Source organism: Pipistrellus hanaki, assembly GCF_964339955.1.
Source record: "Pipistrellus hanaki genome assembly, chromosome: 3".
NCBI lineage: Eukaryota > Metazoa > Chordata > Mammalia > Chiroptera > Vespertilionidae > Pipistrellus > Pipistrellus hanaki.
Genome location: NC_140505.1, coordinates 6,465,065 through 6,479,022, shown reverse-complemented (window position 1 = coordinate 6,479,022; position 13,958 = coordinate 6,465,065). Strand labels below are relative to the sequence as shown.

At 50.1% G+C, this 13,958-nt stretch overlaps 1 protein-coding gene across 2 annotated transcripts in view; it reads left to right on the top strand.

Annotated features, from left to right (window-relative positions):
* Nucleotides 1-568: 568 nt before the first annotated feature.
* IRF2 (interferon regulatory factor 2) overlaps nt 569-13,958 on the top strand; it is a 68,689-nt gene continuing 55,299 nt past the window's right edge. Inside the window, exon 1 of one of the 2 annotated variants that reach the window (XM_084877764.1) lies at nt 569-810. The gene's annotated coding sequence lies outside the window, so the exon portion shown is untranslated. Of the gene's footprint in view, nt 811-1,163; nt 1,220-13,958 lie in introns of those variants that run through there. The other variant, XM_084877765.1, reaches the window with a different exon arrangement.

The window sequence follows — 13,958 nt, the reverse complement described above, 5'->3', positions numbered from 1 at the left end:
ATTCTCTCTCATCGATGTTTCTAATTCTCTATCTCTTTCTTCCTCTCTGTAAAATATCAATAAAATATATTTTAAAAAAATGCCTATTATGGACCAGAAAAAGAAAGGTGCCCAAATAGGCAGATGCAGTGCGGAGGCAGGTGAGGGTTTAGGATTCCGTTTTGTGGGCATCTCAGAAACAGCTCTCACATGCATACAGCCCCTGCTCCTGCCTGACCCCAGGCGCCCCGGGCCGGCCGCACACCCCGTCCCCCCCCCCCCCCCTCGGGTGCTCCCGGGGCGAGCGTGAGCGCCCCCGGGATGTGAACACCGGGCTCACACGGGCGGCCGCTTGTTGCTGCTCCCGGACACGGGGAAGTGAAAATGAAATAGACTTTTCGAGAAATGATGAAAGCAGCGCCGCCTGCCAATGAGCACCTCCCGGCCGGGCGCCCGCCCCGCCCCCGCCCCCGCCCGCCTCCCGGTTGCACAAGCCGGAGACAAACACGGGAGGAGGGCGGGGGAGGGAGGAGGGAGGAGGGAGGGGGCGGGGGAGGAGGGCGGAGGGCGTGGAGGGAGGAGGGCGGAGGGCGGCGCGGCCGGCGCAGGGCGGGGGGCGGGGGGATTTCCAGCCGCGGCTCCTCGCAGTTTCCTCTCCTTGTTTTGCTTTCGATCTGGGCTGTTCTCAGGCGAGCCGGGGAGTAACTTTTAGTTTTGCTCCTGCGATTATTCAACGGACGGGGCTTTCGTTTCCATTTCGCACGCCCTTAGCAACAACCCCGATCCAGCCCCGCGGAATCGCACGGGCGGCGCGGAAAGGCACCCCGAGAGGTAACATTTTTTCCGGATTCTGCTGGTGGCCGTGCGGGTGTGTTTTCCCGGAGGGCATGTGCACGGGGCCGGGGGACGTGTGTGTGTGTGTGTGTGTGTGTGTGTGTGTGTGTCCTGGTGTCTGACACCGGTTCTGCAGGCGGAGAACATACACAGGAACGCCGGTTTTGGGGGGGACCCGCCGGCGCGGTTATGGATCGTTTGCTTTTAGGGGAAGCAGGTTCTGCTGCTGTTGCTGCTGCTGCTGAGGCTGGAAGCAGGAGGAGGAGGAGGAGGAGGTAGCGAGGGAGGAGGAGGAGGAGGAGGAGGAGGAGGAGGTCGGCGGAGGTTTAATTTCACTTTTGGATTTGCAGATGCGGAGAGGTGGCTCCATGGACACAGACCTGCTCGGGGGGCTCCTGCGCCCCAGGTGTGGGGTGTGTGTGTGGGGGAGCGCAGGGCCATTGGAGTCGGGCCTCCTTTTTACAACAACATTAATCGTGTGCGAGTGTGTGCCGGTGCGCCGGTGCCGGAGCCTCCGGACCCGCGGGCGGGGACAGGGTCCGGGGCCGGCGGCGGTGCCTCTGCAGGCGGCGGCCCCCGGCGCCCCGGAGCCGGACCGCGCTCCGCCGCCGCCGGGGCCCCGGGAAACTTGCCGGGCGCCGCCCGCCGCGATCGGGGCCGGGGCGCGGGGCCTGGCCGGCGGGTGAGCCCGGCTTCCGCGGGGCCCGGCCGCCGCCGGGGAGGAGCCGCGCGCCCTCCTGCCGCCGGCCCGGCCCCGGTGCGGCCGCCGCACTTGTCCCGGCGCGCGGGGGGCTCGGCGGCCCGGGGGGCGCAGCGCGGGGTCCCCGGCCCGGCCGCGGCCTAGCGCCCGGCGGCCTCCGTCCCCGCGGCGCCCGGCGGCCTCCGCGCTGGGCCCGCCCGGCCTGGGCAGGAGCGGCGGTGGGGGCGGGGAGCCCGGAGCACCGAGCGGGCGGCGCGCCCTGGCACCCGGGGGCCGCGTCCTCGGGGGACCCGGGCGCCGCGGGGTGGGGACGCGAGCGCCCGCCCCGCGCCCTCCGACCCCGCTCCGGGGCCGGTGGCACCCGCCGCCGAACATGGTTGGTGCAAACGCGGCCGCCACTTCCTCTCCGCCCGCCCGCCGGCTCCGCGTCCTCCCCGGCGCTGCCCGCCGCGGCCAGGCGTGGCGCCCGGCCTGGGGTGCGCGGGGCGCGCCTTTCCCAAGTTCGGGGGTCCCCGGTAGCTCGTCCTCCGGTCTCCGTGCAGGGGCCGCCCTCACCCCCGCCCCTTTGGGGGGCAGAGGGCAGGGAGGCTGGTCGCCCGAGCCCGGCGCCCAGGCAGCATCCCGGTACCGTTAGGCGCCGGGGTCGGCGGTGCAGGGAGGACCCCTGCTCATGGGCACCCGGGGAGGCTCCCGGGACAGACGGGGATAGAGGGGGCGCACAGGAGGGGCTTGGCTTTACAGGCAGAGTTTGAACTTGGGGACATGTTGCCCGCTGCCTGCCTCTCCCGTGCCCGCCCGCTCTCCCTCCGGCCTGGGCAGTGCTCCCCAAGGAGGGAGGGGAGAGAGCAGACGCAGAGTCCCCTCTCCGGACCCGCGGCCTCCTCCCGGCCGCCGGGAGCCGGTCTGCTTTTGATGAATGGCCGGGGCGGGCGGAGGACAGTTACATTTCCTGTTGTGGATTTTCAGGAATCACCAAAGGTTGCTGTCAGAGCCTGCTGCACTCCTGTATTCGTTTCCAGGCCGATGGCACATAACAGCCGGAACTTAGCAGCCTGCAGCCCGCGGTGGTGTTCAAGGGCAGGTGCAGACGGGGGTCTGGATGGCCTTGACGTTAGACAGACGCGCACTCTCCCTTCCCGGGGCTGGAGGGCGAGCCCTGCGTAACTTCATCCGGCTACAGTGTCAGGGTTCTCGAGGTTTTTCAGCCCTCAATCTAGCCTTCCTTCCTCCCTCCCCCCACTTTTTTTTTGAGAGGGTGGTGGTGGAGGTGTGTGTGTGTGGGGGGGGGTGGGGGTGGGGAAGGAAACCTAAAAAATCCTGGAAAAATCTATTTTTTTAGGAAACTTCAGGTGATGGACTCTGTAGAACGTAAACTGGCATTTCTAAGGGGTAACCTTGAAACCTCTATTGATTGATGTGGCAAAGTCCGGAATTTCGCTGCAATTAGTGAGCGATTATAATTTATAACAGCCTGTTGCGCAAGAAGTTAGATTTTTGGCCTCACGGATCAAAGAGTTCTTCTTGTCTGGTTTGATTGGTTACTGCTTCCTAATATTAAACATTTATATATTTCATTCTCGAGGAGTTGTCTTTTTTTTCCTGTTGACCTTGGAAAGTCAGAGGCCATTCCACATTTCTCAGACGGAATTACCTGTAAAAATGTCATCGTAATCAGGAGTAAGGGTTTGTCGTGAAATCGGAAGCAAGTTAATGCTCAACAAATGGTTGTCTAAAAGTCCCGGCAGCGCTGGACTGTGGCCTCACTTCCTCTTCCTCTGCTCTCTGAAATCCTGCATTAGGCAGATGCCCAATATACCTACACTGGTTAAAGGTGTTGGAACTTAGTGGAAAATTCAAAACTTTGGATGCTTACCATTTGATGTGCAAGGAGAGTCTCACGTTTGCAAGGCCATGGCATTTTTATTCTTAGTGTTATTGAGTGTACGCTCTGTTGTTTTTTAGAGAATTTCCTTGCAACTTCCTTTTGATGGAGACCAGACCACTGAACTGTAAATGGGAGATCTGGGGCATGGTTCCATTATTCTACGCTTTCTACCAGAAAGGGCTTACAGCAGACAAAGGCCTGTATTCATTTAATAAATTCCCTAGAACATTCAGTGTGCCCCACACAGTGCTGGACTCTGTGGGTTCAGCCGGGAGCAGGAAGAGATTGCGTTCTAGTGAGTGAGCTGTCAGTACACAACTGAACACCAACATAGTAATTATCATCTGGGGTCAGAGCTAGGGAAGGCGAAAATAATACTTAACTGTGTATCTGATATAGTGTTGCTCTGGGGAACAAATGAGGTACTGTGTATGAAAGGAGGTTGCATCAGTTACAGTAACCTACCAGTGTGTAAGGCATTAATTTATAGAATTCTATCAGATTATTACTAATTAAAAACAAAACAAAACAGGAAGCCCTGACTACGGATTAAACACTGACTTGCTCTTACAGAGTTTTCAGCAGGAAGAGATTTTGCTTATTCTGAGACTACATAAATAATGGTAAGGGATTAAAATTCGGAATAACTTTTATGTGCAGTATCAAAGTGTTTGACAATGAAACAATGAAATATGGCATTGTCAGTGATTTATTTATTTTTTATTTTTTTATTTATTTATTTTGGTCAGAAGAAAAGTTAGATGGTAGTCATGGAGACCAAATGATAAGGAAATAACAATGGTTGGGCGGATGTATTTTCCCTCTTTACATCAGAGAAAGATCTTCCTAAACTCACTGTGCTTTAGTTGGAATCTTCTTCATCGTTGTTTCAGACTCAGATCACTGGCTGTTATTGTAGGTATGCCTTCACTCAGTGGTCGGCAAACTCAACAGAGCCAAATATCAACAGTATGATTGACATTTCTTTTGAGAGCCAAAAACCACTTCTGCACATGGGCCACGAAGTTTCAATTGCACGTGGTATTTTGTGGAAGAGCCACACTCCACGGGCCAAAGAGCTGCATGTGGCTCGAGAGCCGCAGTTTGCCGACCACTGCCTTAACTGATTTTAGTATTTTGTTTTGACCTCTTTAAAGAGACTCAGCTAACTAGTATTTATTGAATGCTGCTTATGTGCCCAACACTGTACATGTGAAAATAAATGTGAAACATGTAAAGTACTCTAGGGACATTTATATGTGAAAATATAAAAGTATAGGTGGTATATATTTATAATATATAACATAAAAATACATAAGTAGTATATAAGAATAGTATAAATCGCCATGGAATGTCAGTTATTATTAACAACGAAGTAGTTTCTTTCACCTGTATGGGACACCATGTTCCTGCCCACACAGGGGTCAGAGGTCAGTGGTTTCTGCCCGCCCCATTTGTGCCCCAGGTTTGGCCCTGGGTGTGGGTGATCGGTATTTGCCTCGGGCATGGTGGTCCTCCTGGTGGGAATGGGAGTGAGAAGGTTTGATCAAATCTTGATTTTTCAGAAAACAACAGAAAATTACCTATAGGGCCCACAATTAAGTCTGAAGCCATTACTTTATATTAGGCACCGACCAGGGCAGCGCACTGGCAGGCAGTGACCGCCACAGGCCCCTGTAGCTGGGTTTTGACCGTCTCCAGGGCTGGGCCTGGCCTCACGGCACGTGTGCAGGAGGCCTGGTTGCTAGCGTTTTGCCTTCCGTGATCCCTTTAAAACGATTTCCCCGCTCACCGGGCCCATCTTTTGAGATTGTCTCTGAAACAAATAGTGTTTCGTTGGGGAGACTTCCTATGCCCATTTTTATTTCTCTGAAACACAAGGATCCACTGAGAAGTCCTGATTGATTCGAGAGAACTGGGATCATCAAACCTAGTGGAGCTACTTCCAGGCGGAACGCGCTGTGTGGGACAGCCTGGGAAGCTGTTATCTGCCTGAGCGTGTTCTCCTGGGAGGTGTTGGTTATTCTGAGGTGCATACATAACGGTAAGGGATGAAACCTAAAGTAAGTTCTGTTAGCCCAGCTTCCTCCCACTGCCACCAGTGCCTGAGTTCTGCTTAGGATTCAGGGGCCCCAGGACACGGACTGTGCCAACCTGGTGCCCTTATTTATTAAATATCTGTGACTGCCCGCCACGTCCCGGGCTCTGGGTAGTTGGGGGTGGGTACATGAAGTCGAAGTCCAGAGGCCTGGAGTCGTTTTTCAGCTCTTAGTAGCTTGCCACTCACTTCCCCTTTCTGGACCTCAGTTTTCACATCTGTAAATTGGGCCTGCATAGTTCTGTCATCTTTGGACGGGACTTGGTAGGTGTGTCTCCAAGTCACCTCGGAGGAGGGGGCCTTTAGAAATCACACAGGAACCTTCAGATTGGCAACTGTCTACAGCCCCTTCCTCTCCTTCCCCTCCAGCCCTAAGAACACCACCCCCCTTCCCCCCAGTAAGCCTCTGATCGACACAGGGATGAGCCCCTAGCCCTCCGGTGCGTGGGCCAGAGCAAAGCAGAGAGGTGCTGAACCCAGGGTCTCCTCCCAGAGCCAAGCCTTCTGTGTGTCTTCATTGGCTCAGGGGCTGCGCTACGGAGGGAGGTGAGCAGATGGAACCTGTTACTCGCATTTTAGGCGTTACTTTTTGAGAAGGGAACCTGCGGCCGCTCCCTGCTGGCTCTGCCCATGGTGACCTTGCTTTCCACATAAAAATGGTGGTATTGTTGTGGTGGCGAAAGTTTGAATTTTTCCACTCCCAAGAGGCCAGAGGACTGGCGTCTTTGTCTGGAAGGGACATAACGAGTTAGGGCTCTGTTTTGTTTGTGTCTGTTTTGGCTCACATTCCTCTTTTCACTTAGAAGTTAGTGTCAATAAGCAGGAAAGAAAGGAGCGCTGAGCACAAACATCCCTGTCTCGTGCCTGTGCACATGCCTGCAGTCCCCGTTTTTATGAGAAGCAGGAGGCTGTGCGGTTCTTTCTCATGACGGAGTCCAAGCGTTTTTATCTCAAGGGCAAGGCCAGTGTAGTTCAATGAAATAACTTTTTTTTGTGTGTTTTTTTTTAAGGGTTTTGTATGATAAAGGCCTGTCCAGTTTTCACTGAACAAACACTTTTGAGAGTTAACTGCTTGCTGTGTAGTTTTCATAAATAATTTCTTTTCAGCAGACGTAGCCATCTATGGGTATCTGTGTAGTAGCACATGATACTCACCAACGTGATCAAGGGAAAGATGAGTTCCCATTTAATTTGTTCTTGGGATTATGAATGTCAGGTTTCTGTAGGATCCAAAGAAATACTTTATGGATAGAATACACTGTTCTGGCCCCATAACCTTAGAATCCTATTCCCACTGCCCCCTTAATTATATAGATTTCAGAGAGGGAGAGAGAAAGAGAGAGAGAGAGAGAGATAAAAACGAGCGAGAATCATTGATCAGCTGCCTCCTGTACATCCCTCCTGGGGATGGAGCCCGACACCCAGGCATGTGGCCTCCTGGTTCACAGGTCGATGCACTGAGCCACACCAGCCAGGCAAGAATCCACATTTCATGAGATTGACATTTCGAGTGAGAAGGAACTGCATACAAACTGCCTTATTTCAGGTAGAATCTAATGTGTTATTTTTATTTATTTATTTATTTTTTTAAAATATATTTTATTGATTTTCTTACAGAGAGGAAGAGAGAGGGATAGAGACTCCTGTAAGCCTTCCCCTCTCTCCTCATGCTGGTCTTCCTGCCGCTGTTCCATTTCTGTCGGGTTGTAGGAGGTGATAGGGAATGGGGAAAATAGAAGAAAAGGGCCAATACTGTGCTTCCCTGAAGGGTAGATGGCACACGTTGGCATTGAACTGTGAGTGCCGTGACCGGGTCCTGCAGGTCCCTGATTTTGAATCTGTAAGCTCCCCAGGTTGTAGTTGGACTTGTACACTGAAATGGACTTTCTGGGATTCAGTTGAGTGGTATATACTCATACTCAGAGTCTTCCTAATGCTAAACCTTCTGTCCTAGTAATTCCACTTCTAGGAACTTAACTCACATGAAGTAACCAGAGATGGAACAAAGATTAGGGACAAGGATGTTTATTTTGTTATAGTGGAAACTTGGAAACAACCTGAATACCCAACAACAGGAACATGTTTAAATGAAATATGGCACATCCAGACCATGAGCATTGAGAGCTTATTAACTTTGTGTTTTGGCATTTAATGATGGGAAAATGTTTCTGTTGCATGTTGAGTGGAGAAAAAGAGGATATTCAATTGTGACTTTAGTTTTACTTTAAAAATGCTCATATATTTGTATATATATCATTAAAAACAAACAAACAAACAAACTAACAAAAAATAAAACACCTGGAAGGAAACATTTGCCTGGTGTGCTTATAGGTGTTTGGCTTTCTCCCATCCTTGAAACACTTGTATTTTCCACATTGAGAACAACAACACAATTACTTTTTAAAATATATATATATATATATATATATATATATATATATATATATATATTATTGATTTTTTTACAGAGAGGAAGAGAGAGGGATAGAGAGTTAGAAACATCGATAAGAGAGAGAGACATCAATCAGCTGCCTCCTGCACACCGCCCATTGGGGATGTGCCCGCAACCAAGGTACATGCCCTTGACCAGAATCGAACCTGGGACCTTTCAGTCCTAAGGCCGACGCTCTATCCATTGAGCCAAACCAGTTAGGGCAGCACAATTACTTTTTTAAGCAGAAAAATATCCTCAAGACAACCCTCAGGTGCCCGTCTGACCTCCCCTCGGGTAAATGGCAGATGGGGGCGAGGGAGCTGGGTTGTCTGACGAGGACATTGTCCGTGGACTGGGCCGTCTTAGAGCTCTCACCGCTGTGACGTATGGAGCCAGCCTCTAGCATCAGGGTTTTCCCAGCGGGGACACGAGAGGGTCCCGCACAGCGCCTGCTGGCTCACGACCCTCAGGTGGAAGGATCCTTGGTGAGGCTGCGCCAGGAACTGGAAAGGGCCTGGGGTGTTGCGATAAGGCCTTCTTCTATGTGAATACGGCGGACACAGGACACTGGGGTAGGAGGGAAGATTCTTGACTGATCTTTACAACCAGGTCAGCAGCCGGAGTGATGTGGCCACCTTGGTCCCCAGACCTAGACCCTCTGGAAGCGGATGGAACGTGGGCGTGGGTTGTGCTCTGTCCGTTCTCATCCTGACCTCCTGGAATAGAAGGCTTTTACCCACTAGAGGTGTCCCTACTGCCTGGGTGTCATCTCTTTGGAAATGGACATGCGTAGAGCGATGGGCCTCCCTGGCACTGTTGGGAATTAACCTAGGGAGCTAGTCTGGGCTGTACCCATTGGTCCCTCTTGAAGAGATAAGAGAGGTGCAACTATGTGTAGACAAATGGCTACAGATCCAGGTCCTGTGTCTTGTGAGGAGTAGGTGTTCCCAGAGGCGGCGAGTGCAGACGTTCCCTATCTTTCTATCACTTACATTCCTGGGCCACTGGAGCGCAAAGGAATCTGGGATGTCTCATCCCGTCCCTCCAACCTCTACAAGTCTCCCCCTGGAGGAGGACTGAGTGTGACTCAATCAGGCGACCTCTGACTTTCTTATAACTGAAGAACCCTCTACACTGGTAATGTTTGTCCAAGAAAAAACTGTTTAGAATAGCTTTGAACCTTCGTGGCCACCGGAGACATTTTTGGACTGTGAGGAACTAAGGTTAGGCGTAGCTGTTAGGAGTTGAGAGGCAGAATGCCAAAGCACAGCCAAGAAAGGAGAGAATGTATTGATGTGACAACACTGTCCAATAAAGATACAATTTTAAACTTTTTTTTAGTAGCAGTGTTAGCAATGCAAAGTGAAGTTAATGTAATAGTAGTTTATGTTACCCAGCATACCCAACATAGGATCATCTCAACGTGTCATTCATATAAAGACTTCAATGAGACAATTTATGCTCTTTTTTTCATTCTGAATCTTCAAAATCCAATGTGTCTTTTATGCCCAAGCACATCTTAATTCAGCCTGGGCACACATCAAGAGCGGAATAGCCACGTGGCTGGCGGCAGCCATGGTGGACAGTGCGGGGCTAGCAAAGGCAGCGAGGTGTGAGGAGAAGTATGGGGAGAAGTTGTAACACGGGCAGACGGGCGGGAACCCAGCCTAGCATCCCCCCCCCCCCCCCCCCCCCCCGTGCCTCCACCGATAAGCCTTACCTGTCTAGTCAGCCTTAAGGAATAAGATGCTTCGAATTTCTTCGGAAGCAAAGCACCGTGTGTGCCATTCCTACGGCGATCCGTCACGAGTGCCTCCAGCCTTTCCTAGCCTCTTGAACTGTTACGACACCCCGGACTCCTTGGGTTTTTCCACGTGTAACACCTCCAGGGCAAGTTACTTGAGAGCTAGGATTGCGTTGGGTTTCTTTACATTCCCTCCCGTGCTTGATACCAGTAAGAACTAGATAAATATTTGTGGATTTGATTCTGAGCTGTAAGCAAAGGTTAGCTGCAGCGGCTGACTTCCAGCTTGGAATGGTTGGCGCGGATCTGCTTGTGGTGGAACCTAGCGTTGAGCACATGGATGTTGGGATGTGTTGTTTTGAGTTAGGGATTTCAGTATCCGCAGGGTGAAAAATTGTTCGCTGTGTGTGTGTGTGTGTGTGTGTACGCCTAGGCCTTTAGGAAGTCTTTAGCAGTCTATTCCTTTGAAATTTAAGTTCCAAGGATACATAAATAAGCTATGTTTGCTGAGAAGCTGGAGGTAACATTTGGGAGCTGCTGCTGTGTTGGTGGGTTTATTAGTTATTAACAGTAACATTGTTATTAGCAAACTAGAGGTTCAGTGCACGAATTCGTGCACAAGTGGGTCCCGCTGGCCCGACCCCAATTGGTGGATTGGGGCAGGCCTGTTGGCGGGAGGAGATGATGGGAGGTTGGCCAGTCCCCTCCCCCCACAGCAGGTCAGTTCTCTGGCCTCAGTGGGCATCATAGCAACTGGTCGTTCTGGTCCTTATGGCTTTCGGGTAGCTGGCTCTTTATATATAGATACTCAGCCCCATAGCATCTAGGCAGTGAAATTCTTTTGAAATCAAATACAGTATTTCACAGCTGCCTTCATTTGTTCTCTTGGACTGTAATTCTTGGGTGGACACAACAGACTTATCCATGGAGCCAAGGCAATTTATTTTGACTGAAGCCCATGTAAGAACTGCTTAGGTAGCATTTCTCTGCGAGATTCAATACGACCTTCACTGAATCATGTTAGCAGGGCCAGCAGCTAGGAAAATAAAGACTAAACCAAACCTTCAGCAAAAAATAAAAAAATAAAAAAAATAAATTAAAAAAATAAAGTCCCAGCTGCTCGGTGGCTCAGAGCTTGCATGATTGCTTTCTTCCAATGAAAACACTGCAGAGTAGATTGAAGCGAATTCTGCTGGGTTTGGGGATTTGCAACTGACGGAACAGGAAAGTACAATCTTGCTTTTAAAATAGTAATCTTGAAAGTAAATCTTTATTGACTCTTCAAAGACTTGGTTTGTGTGGAAAAACTTAACTCCCAAGCATGGTTTCCCTGACCTTTAAGGCTAATGTCCTCAGGGTAGAGAATTAGACTTGAGGTATCATCCCAAGAGGACGCCCTGAGCATGTGGGGTGTTCTGCGGACTCCCAAGGACCCACACAGATGGCCTGCACCCCTTCTCACCGTTGCTAGAATGAGAGTGGGAACTTGGGGGGCCTGGGAGGCCCCCGTGGGGGATGTAGATGAACTGTTATTTCCATTTTGGGGCGCGGTCATACTGCTGTCGGAGAAGCCAGGGTGAATTTTAAATATTACTGGAGAGGACTTGCCTCTCACAGGTGCTTTTAATACATTAAGACTTTTTTTTTTTCTTCAAAGATAGGTTGCAATTTGGGAGATGGGGCACAGAGGGTCACTCAACTGGACTTTTGATCATTCATTCAGTCAGTCATTTATTTAACAGGCATTTATTCCATGCTAACTGCACGTAGGGGGAGGTATTAACAGGTAAAGGAGCAATCATTTTGGCTTTGAGTTAGCTACGTAGAGGACCTGCATCGCTTCTAGTCAGGAGCCCGATTTACGCTAAGAAGTATAAAGCAAGATAAAACGGAGCCGGCAGCTGGGAACGGTGCCCACTGTTCCAGAAGTGACTCTGGATGTCTGTGTCCGAGGGTTCTTCCCGAGGCCACAGGGGTAGTGTCGGGCTAGCAACAGTGCTAACGCGATGGCCAACCGTACGCATTGTCTTTCTAAAAGGCAGATTCTTAGCAAATCACGGCCCCGGCACAGCACACTGTTTTGTTGTCGTCATTGCTGTATTTCCAGTTGGGCAGGTAGACTTCAGCTGCGGTCTGGTGTCCTTCGTTCAGGAAAAGCATGCGGGTCAGCCCTGATGGTTGTCTGGGTCCCCTCCCCTCGGGGCAGACACTGTACCCAGCAGGCCAGTGCGCTAATGAGGGCTGTACCATGCCCAGCCCCCCTGGGGCGGTGCCCGCAGAGGCTGTCTCAGATGGTTTGCGATGACATCAGCGTGAAGGGGAAATTGGCCCTTATTTAATTTGAAAACCCATCCCTAATTCATATTCTCTCTCTCTGTCTGTCTGTTTGGCCAGTGAATGCTTCAAGTTGCCCGGAATGGAAGGATAATTATTGTCCATTGCAGGACTGAAGGAAACAGTGGTGGCAAATGGTGAATTCACAAGCACAGTGTCTAGTGCTTTTGCTGTTGTGGTAAAGGTTACATAACAGACAGCTTAACACGACAGTCATCTTTATACCATCCAGGGGCTGCTATAAAGTTGTGCAGCCCTCCTGACCATCCATCTCCAGAACTTTTCCATCCTCTCACACAGAAACTCTGTACATACACGAACAAGAAGCCCGCTTCCCTCAGCCCCCGGCATCCACCGTTCTGCTCTCTTTCCTTATGCATTCGACTAGGAACCGCGTGTAAGTGGAATCATACAATATTTGCACTTATCCAAATGTTTTCCAGCTTCATCCACGTGGTAGCTTGCGTCAAAGCCTCAATATTTTTGAGACAATACTGTTTCACCATTTTCTTTATCCATTCACCTGTTGGTGGGTACTTGGGTTGTTATTATGATCTGGCTGTTGTGAATCACGCCGCAGTGAACGTTAGTGTCAGAGGATCTGTCTGAGTGCCTGCTTGCAGTTCTTTTCACCCAGTGGATCACACGGTAATTCTGTGTGTGGCTTGTTGAGGAAACCCCAACTGGTTTCCACAGTGGCTGTACCAGTTACACTCCCATCAGTAATGCCCAGCGGTTCAGATTTCCCCTTATCCTCGCCACAACTTATTTCCTCAAGGTGGTATCTCACTGTGATTTTTATTTCTATTTCTCTAAGAGCTAGGGATATGGAGCATCTTTTCATTTGTGTCTTGGCAATGTATATGTCTTCGGAGAAATGTCTATTCCAGTTCTTTGTCCATTTTTGAATTTAGTATTTGGGTTCTTTGTTGTTGGGTTATAGGACCGAGTTGTTCTTTTTGTGGGTTCCAAATTGACATGCTAGTGTGGCCTGCAAAACGGACAGGTTCTTCCTCATTACAGTATATGAAGCGTGCGGCTCAAACACATGGCTACAATGTTGAGATACTGTAAGGCTGCCAGAGCTCCTGCAGAGGAGTTAGATGATACTGAGTGAAGTTAGAGTGGGAGGGGACATGGGGAGTCACAGAATATCAGAATTGGACGTTTCCTTAGAGGTTATTGTCAGCTCCTCCGTTTCTTCAGCTGGAGAAATCCGGTATCCGGCCCACGGTCACGGGTCCAGGTACATGCCCGGTATGTGTTGTTGAACTAACTCTGTAGTAAAGGGCTCATATTTTTTTCTGTTCTGATTGATTTTTTTCTAAAATTTTTAGCAGTGCTTGAATATGGGAGTGCATTAATTATGACAGCTGCTCACCTGGTTCCTTCAGCACCCGGGGCTCATGGAAAACACTCAGGCCTGATCACTTTTGTGGTGTTAGAATACAGTGAGTAAAAAGGGCCTCCGCGGCCTCTGGGGTCAGGAGAATTTACACGCGATACATTCAGTAATAGTTCAATACTGTTATCTGAGTGGATGCAAAAAAAAATGTATTGCTGTGAAAGCAGATCTGTTAATTGAAATCAATAGAAGCACGTGTGTATTTTTTTTTTTTTGTGAATTATCAACAGAATGAGAAACCGTTTATCTGCTTTAATAAGGGCTATGGTAGATGAAGAAATTCAGGGAACGATCACAGCTTCCCAGTAGCGAATTTGTTATTGCTTTACTGCACAGTCTTCTCAACTTTTTCATTTCACTCAATCCTTCTGAAAAGCTGGTCTTTACGTAAGAACACAGCCCGGCCAGATAGCATGGGTTCTAACTAAGAGTGAGTTGTGAGTAATTGGGATGGAGATACACATGGTCTGTGTTTGATAGAAGGCAGTGTGGTAGGAGGAATTACAAAAACGTGTATTCCCTTCAGGCTCGGGGCCAAGGCTTGA